Source organism: Natrix helvetica, assembly GCF_964273705.1.
Source record: "Natrix helvetica genome assembly, chromosome: 6".
Lineage (NCBI taxonomy): Eukaryota > Metazoa > Chordata > Lepidosauria > Squamata > Natricidae > Natrix > Natrix helvetica.
In genome coordinates, this window is record NC_138553.1 from 50,057,508 (window position 1) to 50,075,780 (window position 18,273).

General features: G+C 43.6%; 1 protein-coding gene across 7 annotated transcripts in view; it reads left to right on the forward strand.

The window, feature by feature from the left end:
- TAFA2 (TAFA chemokine like family member 2) overlaps positions 1 to 18,273 on the forward strand; it is a 260,303-nt gene that overhangs the window by 224,610 nt on the left and 17,420 nt on the right. The window lies entirely within an intron of this gene.

Consider the following 18,273-nt stretch of genomic DNA (forward strand, 5'->3'; position numbering starts at 1 on the left):
GGTTACAGCTTCTGGCAATAGAGTAATAAAATCCTTTGTTCCAAGCGGAGTCTAGTACAACAAGAGATTTATCTGAGTGTCACGGAGACAAAGACAAAATGCCTGATGATCCTATGGGTGGAGTCAAATTTCAGTGTCTATGAAGACGACGGAAGTATGCCATCTTGCCCTGCCAGCTTCAGAGTTAGAGGGCATAACAAAAAGTTTTCAAAGTTTCCAAAGTTTTCAGATCATCACCTCATTTATAAAATTACAGTCCAAAATCCGCCTTTGTTATGAGCGTGAAATCATTGCATAGCTCTCTCCCTTCCTCCTCCTCTAGAGCAGAGAGCAAAAACGTTTATAGCCGCCTGTCCGAGGGGGGGGGGAAATCCCCCTCCTTCCAGTCACACTTCTCCAGTCCTAGTTGAAAATAACTCTAGACACAGCTGGCAATTTTTTTCCCCTTTTCAAACAAGCTAGGGAATGGGGGGAAGTTTCCACCTCACCAAACAGCGACTGCAGCCTTCAGGATGCTGGTTCGTCCGGCAGCCCCGTTGCGAAAGCGCGAAGCTCCCATGCACCCCCTTTCACCTCCCGGCGCCTAGGGCAATGCCAGGAGCCCCCCCCCCGCGGCTGCCGCCGACTCCAGGGACCCCTGGCTAGCAGCCCCCTCGGCTGGGCACCTCTACGGGGCACCCAGTGCCCCCCCGATCAAGGGGGAGCCCACCAGGAGTGCACAGGGCGAGCAGACGCGCCCATCGCTCTCGGGAGCCGGAACCGGAAGTCTCCTCCTCTTGCTTTCTTAATGTTATCACATTTCAGAACCTAAAAAGCATTTGATCAACCTCTTAAACCAGTAACAATAGATGAAGGCAAGATCCTGCAACTTGCTTGCCATGTAGTTGGATCACAGCCCATTAAGATCCAGTGGCTCAAAGCTGGGAGAGAGCTTAGATCCTCTGATAAATGCAGCTTCAGCTTTGCAAATGGAACAGCTCTCTTAGAGATCCAAGCAGTTACTAAAACTGATTCTGCAGAATATGTGTGCAAAGTCAAAAGTCTTCTAAGTCAAAAGTGGCAATGAAAGGTACAGTTAAATTGAATATTTAGAGAGAGGACAACAATTCAAAGGCTGCCTGATCCTCCCTCGCTCGCTCGCCGGGAAGCTCTGGGAAGCCGCGAAAGTGACTGGGCAGCGCCGAGAACCTTCCTGCCTCCGCTAGACATTGTGGTCTTCTCTGCGCTTCCCGGCAAGTGAGTGAGCAAGAGAGGATCAGGCTGTCTGATTCTCCCTCGCTTGCTTGCTCACCGGGAAGCTCTGGGAAGCCGTGAAAGCGACTGGGCAACGCCAAGAACCTTCCTGCCTCTGCTAGACATTGCGGTCTTCTCTGCGCTTCCCGGCAAGTGAGCGAGCGAGAGAGGATCAGGCTGTCTGATCCTCCCTCGCTTGCTTGCTCGCCGGGAAGCTCTGGGAAGCCGCGAAAGCAACAAGGCAGTGCTGAAAAACTTCCTGCCTCCGCTGGACATCATGGTCTTCTCTGCGCTTCCCGGCGAGTGAGCGAGCGAGAGAGGATCAGGCTGGCTGATCCTCCCTTGCTTGCTTGCTCGCCGGGAAGCTCTGGGAAGCCGTGAAAGCGACTGGGCAACGCCAAGAACCTTCCTGCCTCTGCTAGACATTGCGGTCTTCTCTGCGCTTCCCGGCAAGGGAGCGAGCGAGAGAGGATCAGGCTGTCTGATCCTCCCTCGCTTGCTTGCTCGCCGGGAAGCTCTGGGAAGCCGCGAAAGCAACAAGGCAGTGCTGAAAAACTTCCTGCCTCCGCTGGACATCATGGTCTTCTCTGCGCTTCCCGGCGAGTGAGCGAGCGAGAGAGGATCAGGCTGGCTGATCCTCCCTTGCTTGCTTGCTCGCCGGGAAGCTCTGGGAAGCCGTGAAAGCGACTGGGCAGTGCCTAGAACCTTCCTACCTCTGCTGGACATCACAGTCTTCTCTGCGCTTCCTGGCAAGTGAGTGAGAGAGGATCAGGCTGTCTGATCCTCCCTCCCTCACTTGCTCGCTGGGAAGCCACGAAAGCAACTGGGCAATGCCGGGAACCTTCCTGCCTCCGCTGGACATCACAGTCTTTTCTGCACTTCCCGGCAAGTGAGTGAGCAAGAGAGGATCAGGCTCTCTGATCTCCCCTCGCTCGCTTGGTCGCCGGGAAGCTCTGGGAAGCCATGAAAGCGACTTGACAATGGCGAGAACCTTCCTGCCTCCACTGGACTCAGCTTACCAGGAAGCGCGGTCTTCTCCGCGCTTCCTGGTAAGCGAGCGAGTGAGGGAGGATCAGGCTGCCTGATCCTCCATCGCTCGCTCACTCTTTCACCCATCCGGACCACCTCAGTGCTGCTCTGGCTACCTCCGTCCGTCCACGCCAGGCAGCTGCAGCGACATCATCAATGTGAAGAGTGGGAGGGAAGAGTGGCCCCTTCGCCTCCAAGCCACTTCGTCTTGATGACGTCATCACAGCTGCTGGGCGCGGACGGACGGAGTTAGCCTGGGTGGCGCTGAGGCGGTTCGAGTTGGCGAGCGAGCGATGGAGGATTAGGCAGCCTGATCCTCCCTCGCTCGCTCGCCGGGAAGTATGGAGAAGCCCCATTAGCCACAAAAGCTGCTTCTGGACATCTATTGCAGTTGTGAGGAGCACACGGAAAAGAGTGCGAAGGCCAGCGGAGCCAGGAAGGTTCTGGGCACTCTGGGAAGCCGCGAAAGCATCTAGGGAGCACCAAGAACCTTCCTGCCTCCACTGAACTTCGCACTCTTTCCCGTGTGCTCCTCACGACTGCAATAGATGTCCAGAAGCAGCTTTTGTGGCTAATGGGGCTTGGGCTTCCAGCCCGACAGCCCCCCCTGCTTCTGGACGTCTATTGCAGTCACGAGGCGCGCGCAGAGAAGAGCGCAGTCTAGCGAAGACAGGAAGGTTCTCAACGCTCCTGAAAACCTTCCTGCCTCCACTGATTGTCCAGTTCGCACGGTCCCGCATGTGCGCCTCCTCCTCCCTCCTCCTCCTCACACCCCAAATGCTCTTTTCCTCCTTCCCGGAACTCAGCGGGAGCCGGTCACAAGGGATGGGAGGAAAACTACACCTTGGAATATTCGCCAGGAAGGGAGGTGGGGAACTAGTGGGGGGGGAACGCCCTGTTCTTTGCTGGCGGCCATGCCTCCTAGGCACTTTTGGGGAGATCCTAGGAGGCCGGCCACGCCACACAAGCTACCGCCCCTGAGCGGCGATGGAATGGGTGGGGGAAGCGAGGGGGGCGGGGCAGGTGCTCTGTGAGGACGGTAGGTAGATTTGTGGAACCTCTTCTACCAAACCAGTTAGAACTGGCAGGAACCCACCTCTGGTACAATGGCTCAAATCTTCTTGAGCACTATCATAACCGAGCTCCGCTAAATTCCAGTTCCATAGATGCAACTGCTAAAATCTGTGATTATGGAGGGGCAGATTAAAAGAAAAAAAGTGGAACATAGTGGCACCTTCCTTTTCTGTCTTTATTCTACCTTACATCTTATATTAGGACCTATGCATACTTGGATGAAATCTGCCATTGTCTCTGGGGTATCTTTTCAGATTAGTCAGCGAAGCCTCTTTTATTCCATATCACATCCTGGGCTAACAGTTGGAACTTAACAGCATTCTTCAGAAACAAATGATTGCTTTGTGGAAAGTGATAGATTTCACAATGGGCAGTCACTTGTTTGACTGGAATGTTTAAGTTGGGTCTCTAGTGTAGATGTGCAGATATAGGCTGTTCTGAATCAGAAAGAAAGTTCCTCATTTTACATCTCCCCTGATTATGTGGTCTCAAATAATCTGGTCTCAGGGAAATGTAATGTTTTATTTAGACTGAGGGAGGCAAAAATTGCTTGGATTCTGTCATATTTCTTTATGACAAGTTTTTTATTTTTTCATTTTCATAACATATAAACCACTTGTATACTATTACATAGCCAACATAGTATTGTATTATTATTTAAATTAAATTCATCTTACCATCAACTCCTAAAAACAATTATTGGCTCTTCTGTTCTGCATACACCATATTTGTACCTTATCCATCACTTTCTTCTCCCCTTCCCTACCTCCTTTCTTCCCTCTGTCACCCTTCTCTTCTCTACTTCCCCTTCCTCTCTTCTTCTCCTCTCTCCCCTTTCCACTCCTTCTTTCTCTCCTCCTCTTCCCCTCCCGCCCTCTCTCTTTTCCCTCTCTTCTTCCCTTACCTCTCTCCTATACTACACACTCTTCATCTCATTTACTTGGTGTATTTTAGTTTCTGAGCGAGCTCCATTTTATGTTGGTGGTATTTATAATTCCTTTTCACTATACATATTTAATTTTAACATATATCTTCCTCCTTTTTTTTGAGAAAAGAGAACAAAAAAGTGTACATATATAGTCATTGTGCTTTTAAACACCCCCCTCCCCAGCCTACTTTTGGCCAAGATATAGACCTGGTTACAATTCCCAGCTATTCTCATCATTATATTTATATAATTATGTATCCCTACATGCCCCCACTTTGTGATTCTGTCTTTAAATCTCAATAGTTTCCCATTCTAAGCATATTTCATGTTCCCTCTCCATTTTTCCATATCTTGGTTTAGGTTACCTTTAATTGTCTATAAATGGCAATCCTTACTGTTCAATGTTCATTACAATTCCCTTAATCTACTATATCGAATAACAAGCGGTATACATCTCACTTTGTTCATCATCTTAGAAGTTCTATATATGTCCATGTTTCGTATATTTCAACCCATGCTTAATTGTCCTTCCATTGTCATATTCAATCAATTAGCAATTCAGTTTAATTATCATCTATAGAAGTGAATCACAAACCTCTGTTTTACAATCTCCCCATATCAGTTTCATATTTGTCCATATTCCATATATTTAACCTTTATTTAATTATCTTTCCATTATTATATTCAATCAGTTAACAACTCATTTTTATTGTCATATTTAGGAATAAACTTCTTACCTTAGCTTTATATTTTCCCATATAACAATTTCTAGTTGTCTGATTTTTTCCTAGTTAGTCTTTTGTCCCACTTCTCTATGCCTGCCTTCTCCCTTTTCTTTGTTTTGACATGTCCACTCTTCAATTTTCCCCAAGCCACCGTCAAAGAGATCTTTTATATTTCCCTTTGTTGGGGTGTAACCTCCTTCAATTTTTTCTTCAACTTTCCTTATGTCACTGTCAACCTCCGAAACATCTTTTGTCTGCTTTTTATTTCCTTTTGTTGGGATACATCCCCCCCTTTCAATTTTCCCCATACCACTGCCAGACCAAATGGAGTGTTTTGTCTGCTTTTTATTTCCCACCATTTCTATCCCTTCATTATCTCTCCTCCCCTTCTTCCTTCCCTTCTTCTTTAAATATCTGCTTCTCAGAGTTCAGAATTCTATTTAGGCTTGATTTTAATGATTTTAATAATTTATGCACATTTTTTATAATTCCACATAGTTCTTCAAATTCCCAACTTTCCATAATGTCTAGTTCCAAAGTTATAGTTAATTATACAGTTCTTATTTCAGTGTTCTGGTCCACCTTAAATTTATCTAATTCAGCTGATGTGGAGAAGAGCAACGGGAGCCATCTTGGTCTTTTGTTTTTCCTTAATGTCATATTTCTAAGGTTGTGGTTCCCAAACTGTTGCAGTGCCACAGGGCACTGCAGTGAACTCACAGTTCCTGGATCTTGGAATATTTAAATGATTTAAAATGATTGCAGTGTCCATTTGTGAAGTTAGGTTTTGTGACTTCTATTTGTATCATCATATCCTTGCTATGAAGCAAAAAAAAAAGTTTGGGAATCTCTATTCTAAGACAAAGTGGCTAGTATTAATGTTGAAAAGCTATTAACAGTACTTTTTTTATCAACAGCTACATAATCACCTATTGTTTCTGAAACTGGAGAAAGACATTAACAACTTTATCAACTTTTAGCAGGTTGTAAGAGTATCTGTAGTTGTAGTTTAATCCTGGGTCTGTAGGCAACTTGTCTCTTGACATTGCAATAGGAAGCATCATGCCAGGACATGACGTCACAACTCACCGTATTTTTCAGAATATAAGACTCACTGGAGTATAAGACGCACTTTAGTTTTTGGGGAGGAAAATAAGGTGGGGGGGGAATTCTCCCTATCTGGCTAGCGTCTTTAGTCTGGTCAGCTTCAGGACATAAGTTTTGTTTTGAGCACATCCACACACTTTTTATCCCCTGGTTGTGGATAAAAAACAGCTTCTAAAGCAGAGCTGATCATCGGAGGGAGCAGCAATGAGAAAAGCAAGCAAAGCACGGAAGATCGCTTCACTCATTAGCACCTCATTAGGGCTGAAAAAAAGCTTTGAAAGAGCTGCATTCGGAGTATAAGACTTACCCAAATTTTCAGCTTTTGGGGGGGGAGGGGGGAGTGCTTCTTATACTCTGAAAAATATAGTAGCTTTCTAGCCACAATATTTATTCAGCAATTTGCTTATTTTGGCCGAAAACTCTCAGATACACATTGATCTATATAAATCAAATCAAACTTATATTACTATCTTTCGGCAGACAACAGAGAACAGTAAAAATACATAAACCTATAATTATTAATAAAACAAAAATGTGTCTAAGCCTTCATTTGTTCTAATCTTAATCCTTATTGTAGACAAGAACATAGACAAGAGATGATTTGCCTACTGCAGTACAATGAAATCAAAACCTAGGGATGCATTCCAGAGTGTAAGCCAGTGGTTCCCAAACTTTTTCAGTCCACCGCCCCCTTAGTGCAACAAACTGATCCTCAGTGCCCCCCACCCAGTGGTGGAATTCATTTTTTTTTACTACCAGTTCTGTGGGTGTGGCTTGGTGGGCGTGGCTGGGGGGTCATGTGACTGGGCGGTTTGCACGACAGAAGAAAGATAGTAACAGTAAAGTTCAAAACTGTAACAATTAATTGCACAGTTATTCAAAATCCAATTTAAAAACCTTTTTGGTTAATGTTTATTCAACAAAATTGCTGAACATGATCCAGTGATACCAGGTTTTCAAAGTCTGATAGTCATTTATCAAGAACCTTAGTAACTAGTAACTTAGTAAACTCAGTAAAATTTAGTAACTGCTTCACTGTTCAGTAAATTCTTAATGTGATGGATGGGCTTGATGAAGTGATACCAGTTTCTCAATGTCTGGTATTAAGTCACTTAGCAGGAGTCTTAAATCACCACTCTCAGTAATCTGGAGTCGATTTCTTTGCTTGGAGAGGAGTTGGATGACCACACTGAAGCCACTGTCCATAGTGCAGGATAGTGATCAGAAATTTCTTTCTGTAACCAAAACTTTTGGTACGATTTCTTAAACTTTGGCTTCAGCTCAATGTCATTTTGCAGCTCTATGAGTTGTTCCTCCACTACCCCATCTTCCTCAGTACCTGAAAATGGATTTATCACCCAATCTGGAATTTCCATCAAAAGAAGATCCTGATATCGCTCAGACGTATCTTTATGCAGCATATCCAAATGGTCACAAAAAACTTGAAGATCATCATCTTGTACCCCACTTTTCTCTTCTAGCTCAGACAAGCTCAGAAATTGGTATAGCTCATGACAGCCTATATTGCGCTTGAATAGAGTTAACTTTGAAATAAACGTAGAGATGACAGATTTGGCTTAATAAGATTGATCTCATTTCCTTGCAACTGCAAATTCACTTCATTGAACTTTGCAAGTAGTTCTGATAAATAAGCAATGTCATGCCTGATCTCTTTGAGTTGACCACTGAGCAAAGCATTCTTGTCTTAAAAAAACTCCACAACAGTGTCAAAAAGATTGTAAAAGCGTCTCACACAGTTGCCTTTTGATAGCCAATGAACTTTTGTATGAAGCAGCAAACGATCAAAATCTTCATCATTCTCAACACAGAGCTCTCTGAATAGTCTATCATTGAGAGCATGTACTTTAATTTTGTTAACTGCAGTAATGACTTGTGTAATGTGTAATGACTTGTGCAAGTGATCACTGAGGGTTTTTGCAACCAGATGTTGGCGATGAATGACACAGAGAATGGTAAAGACATTTGGCACTGCTTTTTTCAAGTAAGCAACGCACCCATGGTGGCGACCAGTCATTGATGGTGCTCCATCAGTTGCACAAGCTAGTATGTTGGTAAGTGGAATTTCCTTGTCTTTGAAAAACTGTTCAAAAACATGAAATATTGACTCCCTTTTAGTATCTGTTTTTAGTTGCCTCACAAATAACAACTCTTGAGTCAAACTTTCATCTTTAATAAAGCGCACATAAGCAAGAAGCAAAGATTCATTGCCTGGCAAAGTTGATTCATCCAGCTGTAATGCAAAGTCTGTTGTCTGTAGTATGCTGCATAATGCATCTTCCACATTCTCAGCCATTTCATCTATGCGTCTTTGCATTGAATTGTTGCTGAGAGGAATTGTCTTAATTATGTAATGTGGTGACTTATGCAAAACAGTACTCAGAACCTCACTAATGGCTGGTAGGATGAGTTCTTCACCAATAGTATGTGGCTTTCCAGACTTAGCAATCAGCAATGAAATGTTGTATGATACACGCAAACCATCAGTGTTTTGTTGGGAAGCATTGTAAAACATTCGTGACAGTGTTGGGCGCTTTTGCAAGTTGTCACAAAGTGATTGACAAAAAGTTAGGTTCTTGTCTGCCTTGTCAGGATATGCCTTTTTCAAATGTTCATTCAGTCTAGAAGGCTTCATTGCCTCATTAGAAAATACTTTTTCACATAGTAGGCACCGTGGCAGCTGCTGGTTTGATGGTGCTGGTATAAATCCATACTTCAGATATTCCACACTATATTGTCTACATTTCTTCTTTGATTTTTCTGCTTCTGCCATTTCTGCTCTGAAAATCAGAATACTTACAATATGTGTGTGTTCACATCTGGCTTAAGGCTTTGCTAAGTGAATAAATAAACCTTACCAACTCCCTGCCTGCCTTCTCGGTGCAAATAAACCAGGATGTTGCTCTTTACTCTGCAGCAAAGCAAGGATTCTGAAGCATGATGAGATGACCAATTAAATAAAGTTTCGTTTTACAAAGTCATTGTGGGCACATTGTTTGCATTGGTGTAATTAAGAAAGCACCAACATTTGCTTGAATTATTTGATGGGATTATTGCATGGTACCTAGGGATTCCCAATATGGAAAGTGAGAATGGGAACATTTTAACAGATCTATATGTTCTTGGGTTATAATTTTCACTAAAGAACCATGGGGATGGAAAGGGAAATATAGACAATGGAGTCCAATACCCTTCTTCAACAGATTGGAAGCAAAGAATAACTCTAGCAAAATGTAGCATTTTACCTCTTTGGGGAATCATTTTCTTTTTTTAATTATTATTATATATTTTTTTATTTTTCCCAATACAACTCATGCGAAAGGTCATCCACATGTACATTACATTTTCCACACTTTTAACTTACATATTTGTGATTCCTTATAACTTATTTAAGCTAAACATTTTAGTACAAATCAATGCATTGACATATATATCACTAATGCAGTTTCCTATCTCTTCCATTGACATAATTAACACCTTTTCATAAGTAACGTTCAGTTGTCTCTCTCACACCTCTCTTCCTCCCTCTCTTCACCTTCTCTCTCCCTCTTTCTCCTTTCCTCTCTTTCTCTTCCTCCCTCCTTCCTCCCTTTCTCTCCCTATCTCCTTCCCACTCTCTTTTCTTACTCTCCTCTCTCTCCATTTTTCTCCCTCTCACTTTCTTTCTCCCTCCTCCCCTCTCTCACTTCTTTCCTCTTTCCCTCTCATTCCTTCCTCCTTTTCTTCCCTCCTCTCTCTGACTTCCTCCCTTCCTCTCTCCTTCTCTTTCTCTCCCTCCCTCTCTGCCTCCCTCCCTCCCTCTCTCCTCCTCTCCTTGTGAAAAAAGAAATAGCTTGGCAAAAAAGAAAAACTTTTTTCCCTCCTCCTGGCTGCTCTGTTGCCCCCCTCCCTGCATTTTAAACTGAATGCTAGGCTCAGCTCTGCAAGGGAGAGCCCAGACGGAGGGAAATAGCTTGGGAAAAGAATAGATACCTTGGTTGGGGCAAGGGGGAGGTAGCTAGAATAGAAGCAAAGGAAGACTCACAGGGCAGAGATCTGCTGGGCTTTGTGGTTGAGATAAGCGAGGGAACCAGGGAGCAGCAGCAGCAGCACCTGTGCCTCTAGGCAGGCGAGGTACGTAAAGGAATGAATGAGAGGGGCGGGAGGTGATGGCGGAGCCAGTCAGTGGTGCATTTTACCAGAACTGGCTGAATTTCACCCCTGCCGGAAGTGCTCAGCTGACAACAGTGTCCCAGGCAGAATTGCGCCCTGTGAGGGGGCCACCTCCAGCACTCCTCTGCCACCTCCCTTGCCTCTTAGCGCCCTCCTGCCTCCCCCCTTGCCTCTTAGCGCCTCTCTGCAGGCCCCTTGCCTTTTAGCGCCCCCCCTAAGTCATCCCACCGCCCTCCAGAGGGAGATACCACCCACTTTGGGAACCACTGGTGTAAACCCTTGAGTTTTTCATCTTCCCTGCTTCTGCTTGGACATTCTCTTGATGTGGAAGGCAACTCAATTATATTTTATATAATAGTTATCTCTAGTCTGGAAATCACTAGGTGCATTCATAGGTTTAGAACTGCACACTGAGATTGAAAGAAATCTAAGGATTTCTTTTCAGCAATTTGATTGTCCATCATTCTTTAATAAGCATTTTATGATAGGAATGGATGTGATGAAGGAGCAGATGGTAAAAAAGAAGTCATATTAGTTTGTAGCAGTTGTATATTCCCATGGAGCATGGAAAGGCAAGCAATATAATTATATTACTTTGGGAAATCTTTCATATGTTTGCCGCAGGTGTATCTTCAGATTTTTTATCTTTTCATCCAATCCTTAATTTAGTCTCTCATTCTACTTCTAAAAGTTTCATGTATTGTTGCAATGCTCTGTGCTGTATCTCTTTGGAACTTAGTTGTAGATTTAATTTTACTTTTTTTTATTGGTTTTAAAATATATAGGGAAGGGTAAAAGGGTGTACAGAAATTTTTTTGCAGCTTCCACACTGGTGGCGAGAATCCCCCCAAGAAACTCACAGATTTAACAATCTTAAAAATAAGATATAAAAGAAAGCATCAGAACAAATTTAACCAATATTATCAAACATGTGCTCTACTATTTTTTCTTTGTTACTTTTTGTAGTATCAACAATTACAATTATTCCAAATACATTCATTTTTGTGATCTAAGCCTTTTCAATATTGCTTCTTCTTCCCTGCCCCCTGGAGGAGCCTCAACGCCCCCCCCCCCTCTTATCTTGTGTCTTGCTGTCCTTTTCCCTACTCCCACTAAATTCCTTCTCTGGGGGTGAAAGATTCTTTTTAATAAAGGCTTCCGCCTCTTGAATTGTATTAATTCTGATCCTATTTCCCTCCCAGAAGACCATCATCCCCTCTGGTAACAGCCACTTAAACCAGACCCCCATGTTGTATAATCTTTTTGATTATTTCCTCCTTCTCTCTCTTATTTTTTTTTGGGATCTGTTTAAGAATGGTGACCTGTTCCTCTTTGTATTTCAATGGTCTCTCCCTTTGGGTCGCAAGCACCTCATCCCTTGTGGATCTCCTGACAAATTTAACATGTACCTCTCTGGGAACGTTGTGACTTCTGGCATATGCTGAGTTTATCCTATATGCTAGATCCATATCCCACCATAATTGTTTCTTATCTCCCTTAATATAATCTGCTAAAATTGTGCTCATAATCTCTTTAAGATCTTTGTTTTCTTCCTCTGGCAGGAGGAATCTGGAATCTAAGAAAAAAGGACATTCTTTCAAATTCTATTTTTGTCAGAACATTTTCTACATCTGCGTTTCCCTTGCGTGTTGTTTTAAGCTCCTCCCCCATCTCCGCCGCTCTCTCCTCCAACACCATAATTCTCTGCTTATTCCCAGCAATATGTTCTTTAACGTCTCTGAGCTCTTCTTTAACCTCTGCCATTTCTTTCCTCATTTCATTCTGCCCCTTCATAAGTTCTTTAAACATTTCCATAACAGATAGTTCCTTTGTGTCCTCTCCAGCCCCTCCTTTCTGCAACAATGAGGTGAACTTAGACTGTTGCGTTGTGGGGCTGGGGGCAGCAGATGACGGAGCCGAGTGCGCCTTGCCAGTCGGTGGTTTTCTTGCAGCCATTAATTAGGTTCAGAGATGCAAATCCTTTCCAGGGAAAATGGTGTCCGGGGATTCCACAGCGGAGGTGGCCTCAAAAGGCAAATAAAAGCAGGGAAACCCACAATTCCAATAGAGAGATAGTCCAAAAAGTAATTCCAATAATCAAAGCTCAGAAGAGCCACATACCGAGAGGTCCCAGCTTCCCTTTGAGAGAGTGCAGCAAACAATCCACTTTTCTTTACTTTCTCTTTGGGAGCAGTTTCAAAGGACAAGTTTCATTCATATGTAGACAAAGGAAGGAGTGCATTACTTACCTACCTGTTATTCTCCTTGCTCATTTTTCCTCTCATTCTACAGGCTGTTTTATTTTAAATCCAATTTTCAGTTCTGTGAACCTGTTCTTAACCATTTGTGTAAATAAATCATATAATTTCGTATAATTTGCAGTGTTTGATTTCACTGCAATCTTTTTACTTAGTGGGTATTGGGTGTGAATTCATTTGTATTTCAGACAGCACAATCATATTAGTGCAACATGTGGTACCTGTTAGAGATGACACTGACACTGTTCACTCTTATCCAATCTATTGTCATTAAAAATAAATTGGTTGTTAATTGTGTAAACCTCTGCATTTAAATAGTATTTTGGAACAACCATTACAACTCCAATATTTTGATATGAAGTGATATAAAACTATAACTGTAACAATAGAGCATTGTATGTAATTCTCATAGTTATAGGTTCCTCACCCTCAGTAGCTGATATTTATTTCCAAGAGGAATATTTTTGAAAAGCAAACAGAAGCAAATTCTGTTGCAATTGAGCACAGCTGTGGGAACTAAGTGTCATTCCAGAAAAGCTCTCTGATAAGAAGGAGTATGTGCTAGTCATTGCCTTGAAAGAGACGGTAGTATGTCTATAGCAAATGTTGGAAGTAGCAGGCAGAGGCAGTATCTCAAGTATCTCCTTTAATTCTTTCTCATTATTCTTGTGGTAAAGGCAGGATTTTAAATTTCAGGATAAGAGTTGGGATTTTATAATGGACCACTTCATTGCATGTGTAATACATGTCTCTACAGGTAGTCCTTGATTTACAAGAGTTCATTTAGTGACTGTTTAAAGTTACAATGGCACTGAAAAAAGTGACCTATCACCATTTTTTACACAACCATTGCAGCATCCCCATGATCACATGATCAAAATTCAGATGCTTGGCAACTGGTTTATATTTATGACAAATATGCAATGTCCTGGGGTCATGTGATCATTTTTGTGACTTTCTGATAAGCAAAGTCAATGGGAAATCCAGATTCACTAAACTATCATGTTACTAACTTAACAATTGCAGTGATTCAGTTAACAACCGTGGCAAGACAAGTCGTCGAATGGTACAAAATTCACTTAACAAAAGTTTCACTTAGCAACATACATTTTGGATGCAATTGTGGTCATACTTCGAGGACTACCTGTATTGTAAAAAAGACTTAAACAGCAAAAGGGAACATTTCTGTCTTGTAAGGTGCTAAGAAATAAGAAAAATACTGTTGTAGAATAGAAGGAGTGTAAAAAGTTCTCTTTGTTTATTTCCCCCTCTGTCGCCCCCCAAAAAACAAAAATTGAAATTTTGATAGGCCCAACAGTTAAACATGGAACCAGGGAATAGTAGCTCTAATGAGTGAAATGGATCCCTATCTGTTCTATCATTGGATGATAAAAATTTGGCCAGATGGAGCTTGTGTAAATTCAGCTGCTCAATAGAGCTTGAGTCTATTATTTTGCTTGTATATTATGCATGGATATCTTGTATTACTTAAGCACAACAATTATACCACCCCAGGGTAGCAAAAGAAAGTAATGACTCAGTGATAGAGGACAAATCCTTCACCTGATATTTGGAGCATGAGTCAAGTGCTCTGCCTGAATTAATTGGAATTATATGCACAAGATATTATTAGGGAGGATTCATCTTTTCTCCATCCTCCTTGTGATTAATTGCCCTAAAAAAGGACAGTGATTCAACACTGCATCTTGCACTATACCATTCAGGTATAATGCCATGATGCAAATAAGAATAAGAATTATATTTCTTGGTAGATCAGGGAATGCTTGGTAAAAAGAGATCATTAGTAAAAACAGACATGAAACTTCCCTGCAAGGTATCACAGAAAGAGTGTAGTGTCAGAAATCAGTTGGAAAATATTTATTCCTCTTTCGGTTAAATTTGGCAAGACATGTAAGCTTAGAAGAGGTGTCTGTGATTGCTAATTTTTTCAGGTGACATTTTAAAAAAAATAAGAATCATATTTCAAATGTGAAAAGGCTACTGTTTGCAGATAGGGCAGATAGGCTTTTCTTTAGAGAAGTCATGATTTTTTAAATTCAAATAATAAAGTACCATATATTTGTTGCGAGTGCTGAAAGGTACATCTCAATGTAACTTACTTTGTTTCGGATGATGCCAGCCACAGCTGCTGATGAACCATGAGAGTAAAAAAAAAGTAGACCACAACCATTCTGACCGAAAGCTTAACACCATAATATTAGTAATGTGTTAATAATGATCATAAACATATTGTGTTTCCCCTTGAAACTAAGGCTTGAAAATAAGTACTTGGGCTTATTTTTGAGGAAGTTTTATTTTTTTTGAGGTGCAGAAGGTGGCGAGCGCGGTCACCTCATGGCTGCTGGGACCATTAAACGTGGCCTGCAGATCAGCTGTTCCAGTGAGGGCCAGGAGTTCTGTCCGTGTGTCTGAAGATATTTCCAGTGCACTCTTGCTAGCCTCAGCCATCAGGAAAACTTGCAGCCTAGGGCCCCTCTGTTCCACAGCTCATATTGTGGCTATGGAGCAGGCGTTGAGCACGGTTTGCGCTCTGCCAGGCCTGGAGCTTGGGTGTTGCTTAGGCTGCTGCTGTGATGAGGCAGAAAGCCCAGCCTGTCCCTTTCAAGCGATTAAATGTCTCTCTGTGTGTGTGTGTGTGTGTGTGTGTGTGTGTGTGTGTGAGAGAGAGAGAGAGAGAGAGAGAGAGAGAGAGAGAGAGAGAGAGAGAGAGAAAAAGAGAAATGACAGTGTCTGCTGCCCTGGCAAAGGTGAAACTGAAGCAGGTGGAGATCCCTGGGGCTCCTCCAATGGCCTCCTCACCCCCACCCCACTCAGGGGCGACCCATACATGAAGTGTGAGTACGGATCAAGGTTATGCCTTTTGCGAACTTTTGGCAGCATGCAACGAAAACAGCAGAAGTCTTTCTTTCTATCCCCAAACTCCACCAGAAATGAGTCTTTGTGAGACTCATCGCGCTACCACCGCCTTCTTGGAGCAGGACCCTGCAAGGCATGTTGTGGCATTGCATATGTGAACGGCAGCACCGCTGTGAGCTTCATCATACTGATGCAGCTGGTGTCTTCCCACTCATGGCTGTGCTGGTATGTTGAACCTCTTGGTGGTGCCATCACTTGCACATGCAACAGCACAACAAGCCTCACAGCACGAGGTTCAAGGTTCAGTGTGATGAAGCTCACTGTGATGCTGCCATTCATGGATGCAATGCCACAACAAGCCTTGCAAGAGGCTGCAGCGGCAGTGCAAAGAGTCTCACAAAGGCTCATTTCTGGTGGAGTTTGGAGGAGAGAAAGAAAGACCAGGGTCAGCAGAATTCTTTCTTTCTCTCTCCCAAACTCTGCCAGAAATGATCCTTTGTGAGACTCATTGCGCCGCTGCAGCCTCTTGGACAGGATGCTGCAAGACTTATTGTGCCGTTGCATGCATGAGCAGTGGCACTGCCGCAAGGTTCAACATACAGGTGCAGCCACAAGCAGCAGGATGCCAGCTGCACTGTTATGATGAAGCTCGCAATGGTGCTGCTGTTCACGCACAAAATGCCACAACAAGCCTTGCAGGGTCCTGCTTCAACAGGCTGCGGCAGCGGTGTGAGGAATCTGACAAAAGACTCATGGGGAGAGAAAGAAAGGCTTCTGCTGCTTTTGCTGCTTTCCTTGAATGCAGCCAAAAGATCTCAAAAGGCAGGAAGGTGAAATGTCAAACTCAATTCATACTCACATCTCATATATGGGCTGCCCTTGAGTGGGGTGGGTGTGGGGAAGCCATTGGAGGAACCCAACATGGCCCTTGCCTGCTTCAGCTTTGCCTTTGCCAGGACGGCGGGCACTGTCCCGAATCCTCCCTGCTGCTTGGTTTGGGGCAGATGGTGCCTGGCAGACCCAGGTGCAATGGGCGGGCGGTAGAGTGGAGAAGAGAAACAATGGAGAGGAAACCTTTTCAAACAGTGTTGCCTCCAATTCTTGTTACTCCCCTCCGTCATTTCTCTTTCCCTCTCTCATTCTCTCTCTCACACCCACAGACATTTGATCGCTTGAAAGGGACAGGCTGGGCTTTGTTTCTATCGTAAACATGCACTTCCCACAATCTTCCACAATTGCCTGTCCTTTTCTCAAGCAGCAGCAGCCAGGTAGAGGCAGGGGGGAGCCAATTCCGACGGGCTGCATGGCTTTCAGCTTCATCATAGCAGCAGCCTAAGCAACACCCAAGCTCCAGGCCTGACAGAGCACAAACAGTGCTTGCTGCCTATTCCATAGCTACAAGGTGAGATGTGGAACATAGGGGCCCTTTGCTTCAAGGATGCCTAGTCGCATGTTCAGGGCTGGGGTTAGCAAGGGTACTCTGGAAATATCTCCAGCCACCCAGAGAGACAGAACTCCTGGCCTTTGTTAGATCAGCTGATCTACGTGCCATGGTTAAGGGCCCCAGGAGCCATGATGTGACCAGGGAAGGTGTTGCAGCCCGCCAGCGCCCAGCAGAGCTGGCAGCAGATTCAGGCAGTGAGGAGGTTGGGGAGGAACATGGGCCAGTACTGGAGTCTGAGGAAGACTCGGATGAGGGCTCTGCGTCAGAAACAGAGAGGGGACCAAGGCCATCTGATAGTTATTTGCTGCCTCCAGAGTCTCCGGAGTCTGACATCAGAGAGGCAAAACAACAACTGGAGCCTGTTCCCAGAGTGCGCATGCAAGAACAATTAAGAAAACAGGGTCAACTTGCGAATAAGACTTGGAGATGATTGGCCCCTCCCATAAGACATAAAAGAGGAGCGAATGGGACGTGACCTTTTGCAGGAAAATATTAGTTCATCTGGTTAGTTCAAGCTTTAAAAAGTTATCTTTGACTCTGTGCTAAGTTTGGCCTCACTTTGCATTTGGCAATTAGGTCTCTGGCAGCATAAGGTGGGTGTTTATCAACATTCCCCTGAAAGACTCTGGCAACTCGAGCAGACATCTGTCGGAACCTTCACAGATGTTTGTGAAGCCTTGCGGACTGTTAATTACCATAATTTACAGCTGTATAAATAAAGGAGGGTTGTGATTTATACTTTCTCCAGAAGCCTAGGTCAGAACAGAAGGCAATGGTACCTCCTGTGCTGGCCATGCCCACCCCTTTCACTAGAGCTTATTTTTGGGGTAAGTGCTCTATAGGGAGAACGAGGCAGACAGGGACTGAGGCAAGGCAGGTTGAAGCTAACAGAACCTTTATTAACAGTGACTAACAGCTCATAAGTACGGCAAACCTTGAACCGGCAAACAGCAGCAAAAGACAGCTGACAGCTCTTTTATACTCGAGCTGTCAGGCGTTTAACCAATCAGGTAGCTGGATTCTCCCACCGGCAGGCTGCTGCGTCTTAGCCAATCAGGAGTCAGCAATGCAAGTCTATGGCAGGGAAGTTTAGTACATAACACCAAGGCATATATTAGGCCCACCCCCAAAATCAGGCTAGGACTTATTTTCGATGTAACACAGTAGGATTTCGGATTTCTAGACTGTTGTCTGAAGCAAACTGAATGTTTTCTGAATTACTGAATTGGATATCTGACTGTAATAATAAATTACCTTTATTCAAAATCAGTGTTTTTTTTTAAATTTATCCATTTATTGATTTGTTTTTAATTTCCAATGGAAAGTTTTTAGTAGCTTTTCTGTATACTCATTATATCTTGGGTATCTCTTTATCAATTTAATGAATGATATATTTGACTTTAAACACTTTTGTTGATCTGTAACATA